This window comes from Corapipo altera, unplaced genomic scaffold (genome assembly GCF_003945725.1).
Source record: "Corapipo altera isolate COAL_440 unplaced genomic scaffold, ASM394572v1 54617, whole genome shotgun sequence".
NCBI lineage: Eukaryota > Metazoa > Chordata > Aves > Passeriformes > Pipridae > Corapipo > Corapipo altera.
Window position 1 is genome coordinate 1 of NW_020886383.1, and position 4,809 is coordinate 4,809.

General features: G+C 50.1%; 1 long non-coding RNA gene across 1 annotated transcript; it reads right to left on the reverse strand.

Annotated features, from left to right (window-relative positions):
- Window positions 1-965: 965 nt before the first annotated feature.
- Window positions 966-3,128, reverse strand: LOC113941170. The gene is made up of 3 exons (XR_003525617.1): window positions 2,946-3,128; window positions 1,120-1,275; window positions 966-999 (listed from the first exon to the last, which is right to left on the reverse strand). It is a non-coding gene; the product is annotated as an uncharacterized LOC113941170 (long non-coding RNA).
- Window positions 3,129-4,809: the final 1,681 nt, after the last annotated feature.

Genomic DNA, 4,809 nt, shown 5'->3' on the forward strand with positions numbered 1-4,809 from the left:
TAAGTTCCAGGAAAACTGATGCTGTCTTTCACCGTGGGAATCTGAGTCTCCTTTGGGTGGCTGTAAGACAAAAGGGGAGGGACTCTGAAGTATGCCTTCTGTGACCTTGCACTTACCCACTAAACCGAGTCTATAAATTTTGTAAGCCCAAAGACCCCTGACAAATGCCCATACCATGGACACTTTGCTACTCTACCTAGCTGTGACTCTATACACCCAAGCAGGGCATCGCAAGACAACCCCGCTCACAGACTGTAAAGCCATTGGCTCGACTGTCTAAGGTAACTGACATATTGATGTCTAACTGAGCAATATTCTATCTACCCACTGATCCACTGAGCGGGACAGAGCAGTTCCAGGTTAACCCCAAGTGAGACATCCCACACCTGTGACAACACACACCATGTGACACAATTAAGAGACAAAAGACAAAAAACAGGAACGAGACAAAGGACGTGACACAAACCAAAACTGCTCTGCCCTGCACACGTGAATCCAGGGACACAAAGTAAACCCTTCCTTCCATGTGTCCAAATAATCTGTTACAAAATACCCATTGCACTGCACTAATTTCAAAAATCCCTCCGGGCGACGCAAACACTTGCACCGACTCCCAACCCCTCTCTGGATCTTTGCCCTGCACTTATCTTGCCGACAGCCGGGGACGCAAATCCATCTTTGATGCAGAGCAGGGGCACCTGGGCTAGGTCAGAGGTTCCTGTCATCATGAGAGTACTCCAAGTCAACTACGAGAAAGAAAACCAGAAGCAATATGTGAGTTGTGTGTCATGCGGCTCAAACCCCAGTGATCCCCCTACTCACCATCAGCGAGACCACATCGGAGTCGGACACTGTGGTTGTCACCTTCCAGGATACCTGAGTGAGTGAGACACAACATTAGAGGGCAGTTTTAAAGCTGCAGGGGATCCCTACTCCTCCTGCTGCCTCCCCAACTCACCTAGAAGGCTCCTCTCTCTTCAGCTGCTCCCAAGGTCTCCCCTGCAAATGAAAGGGGTAAATGTTCAAACACTGAGCTCTCAAACATTTAGGGATGGCTCACAAGCAAAGCCAAAAATCTCTTAAGCCCAGCAGACTCCACGCTGAAGCATTGCTACACACCCTGAAGTGGACAGACGGCCGCTGTGAGACAACACGGACGTGGAGGTTTGTGCTGACGTACTGCCTCATCCTGGCTATCTCGGGCTTCTTCAGCTTGACCTCTTATAGGATGGACCTTCGGCACCTTCAGCACATGGGCAAAGGGTTGTGTATCGCCTGGAAAAAAAATTAAACAGCTACAACATATATACAGAGATTGACCACACAGACAACATCCTCAAACTAACTCCAAACTCGGTTCAGGAGGAAAACTCTCACCTTGCTCGTCTCCCTGCTCAGCCGCTACCCCTCGAGACCGATTGGGCCCCACCTGGAAATTAAAGAACCAAAAGGCACAAGATAAAGGACTCCTGTGGCTAAAACTGACATCCTGCATCCAACACCTAATACAACCTTCTTACCAGGTTGCTTCAACTCCTCTTGGTCTGGGGTTCGTTGTGTCCGCTTATCTGAAAAGAAAACAAATAAAAACAAAGGGTTAGTCAGGTCACCCACATGGTCACTGAGATCTTAACCACTTAACTCATCTCCACTGAGCGAGTGAGAACTCTGACCGCAGCCTACAAGAATACAAATGATAACCCAGTTGCGAGGCCCTGTTGTCCAAGTACCATCAGCTCCACAACACTCGGCTATAACGACGGCACACGAGTTATGTACACCCGCTCCATCCGGCAGGACCGTACAGCCATCGGCTCCACTGACTGAGGTAACTGACATGCTGATGGGAGACTCTGAGCAATATTCTATCTACCCACTGATCCACGGAGCAGGGCAGAGCAGTTCCAGGCTGACCCCAAGTGAAACACCCCGCACCTGTGACGACACACACCATGGAACACAATTAAGAGACAAAGGACACAAAACAGGGATGAGACAAAGGACGTGACACAGACCGGAACTGCTCTGCCCTGCACAAGTGAATCCAACAATACAAAGTAAACCCTTCCTTGGATGTGTCCAAATAACCTGTTACAAAATACCCATAGCACTGCACTAATTTCAAAAATCCCTCCAGGTGAGGCACACACTGGCACCGACTCCCAACCCCTCTCTGGGTCTTTGCCCTGCACTTATCTTGTTGACAGCCGGGGATGCGAATCCATCTTCGATGCAGAGGAGGGGCACCTGGGCTGACTCAGAGGTTCCTGGCATCGGGAGAGTACTCAGACTCAACTGTGAGAAAGAAAACCAGACTCAAGATCTGAGTAGTGTGGCACGTGACCCCAGCCCCCGTGATCCCTCTACTCACCGTCACCCAGGCAGGTCCTCCTGTCACTGGCTCTGACCAGACTTGGACAATGTGCTGTCATCTTCTGGGATACCTGAGCGAATGAAAGACAAAATTAGAAGACATTTCTGAAGCTGCACTGGATCCCTGCTCCTCCTGCTGCCTCCCCAACTCACCTAGAAGGCTCCTCTCTCTTCAGCTGCTCCCAAGGCCTCCCCTGCAAATGAAAGGGGTAAAGGCTCAAACACTGAGCTCTCAAACACTTAGGGATGGCTCACAAGCAAAGCCAAAAATCTCTAAAGCCCAGCAGACTCCACGCTGAAGTGTTGCTACACACCCTGAAGTGGACAGACGGCCGCTGCGAAACAACACGGACGTGGAGGTTTGTGCTGATGTACTGCCTCATCCTGGCTATCTCAGGCTTCTTCAGCTTGATCTCTTATAGGATGGACCTTTGGCACCTTCAGCACACAGGCAAAGGGTTGTGTATCGCCTGGAAAAACAATTAAACAGCTACAGCGTATATGCAGAGATTGACCACATAGACAACATCCTCAAACTAACTCCAAATTCGGCTGGGGAGTAAAATTCTCACCTCGCTCGTCTCCCTGCTCAGCCGCTACCCCTCGAGACCGAGTGGGCCCCATCTGGAAAATAAAGAACAAAAAGGCACAAGATAAAGGACTCCTGTGGCTAAAACTGACATCCTGCATCCAACACCTAATACAACCTTCTTACCAGGCTGCTTCAACTGATCTCGGTCTAGGGTACACTGTGTCCGCTTATCTGAAAAAAAAACCAACAAAAAACAAAGGGTTAGTCAGGTCACCCACATGGTCACAGAGACCTTAACCACTTAACTCATTTCCACTGAGCGAGTGAGAACTCTGACCGCAGCCTACAAGAATACAAATGATAACCCAGCTGCGAGGCCCTGCTGTCCAAGTACCATCAGCTCCACAACACTCGGCTATAACGACGGCACACGAGTTATGTACACCCGCTCCATCCGGCAGGACCGTACAGCCATCGGCTCCACTGACTGAGGTAACTGACATGTTGATGGGAGACTCTGAGCAATATTCTATCTACCCACTGATCCACGGAGCAGGGCAGAGCAGTTCCAGGCTGACCCCAAGTGAAACACCCCGCACCTGTGACAACACACAACATGTGACACAATTAAGAGACAAAGGACACAAAACAGGGATGAGACAAAGGACGTGACACAGACCGGAACTGCTCTGCCCTGTACACGTGAATCCAACGATACAAAGTAAGCCCTTCCTTCCATGTGTCCAAATAACCTGTTACAAAATAGCCATTGCACTGCACTAATTTCAAAAATCCCTCCAGGTGAGGCACACACTTGCACCGAGTCCCAACCCCTCTCTGGGTCTTTGCCCTGCACTTATCTTGCCGACAGCCGGGGATGTGAATCCATCTTCGATGCAGAGCAGGGGCACCTGCGCTGGCTCAGAGATTCCTGGCATCGGGAGAGTACTCGGAGTCAACTGCAAGAAAGAAAACCAGACTCAAGATCTGAGTAGTGTGGCACGTGACCCCAGCCCCCGTGATCTCTCTACTCACCGTCACCGAGACAGGTCCTCCTGTCACTGGCTCTGACCAGACTTGGACAATGTGCTGTCATCTTCTGGGATACCTGAGCGAGTGAAAGGCAAAATTAGAGGGCATCTCTGAAGCTGCAGTGGATCCCTGCTCCTCCTGCTGCCTCCCCGACTCACCTAGAAGGCTCCTCTCTCTTCAGCTGCTCCCAAGGCCTCCCCTGCAAATGAAAGGGGTAAAGGCTCAAACACTGAGCTCTCAAACATTTAGGGATGGCTCACAAGCAAAGCCAAAAACCTCTAAACACCATCAGACTCCAGGCCGAAGCGTTGCTACACACCCTGAAGTGGACAGACGGTCGCTGTGAGACAACATGGATGTGGAGGCTTGTGCTGACGTACTGCCTCATCCTGGCTATCTCGGTTCCTTCAGCTTGACCTCTTATAGGATGGACCTTCGGCACCTTCATCAGACAGGTAAAGGGTTGTGTATCGCCTGGAAAAACAATTAAACAGCTACAACATAGATGCATAGATTGACCACATAGACAACATCCTCAAACTAACTCCAAATTCAGCTGGGGAGTAAAATTCTCACCTCGCTCGTCTCCCTGCTCAGCCGCTACCCCTCGAGACCGAGTGGGCCCCATCTGGAAAATAAAGAACAAAAAGGCACAAGATAAAGGACTCCTGTGGCTAAAACTGACATCCTGCATCCAACACCTAATACAACCTTCTTACCAGGCTGCTTCAGCTTCTCTCAGTCTGGGGTACATTGTGTCCGCTTATCTGAAAAGAAAACGAATAAAAACAAAGGGTTAGGCAGGTCACCCACATGGTCACTGAGATCTTAACCACTTAACTCATTTCCACTGAGCGAGTGAGAACTCTGAC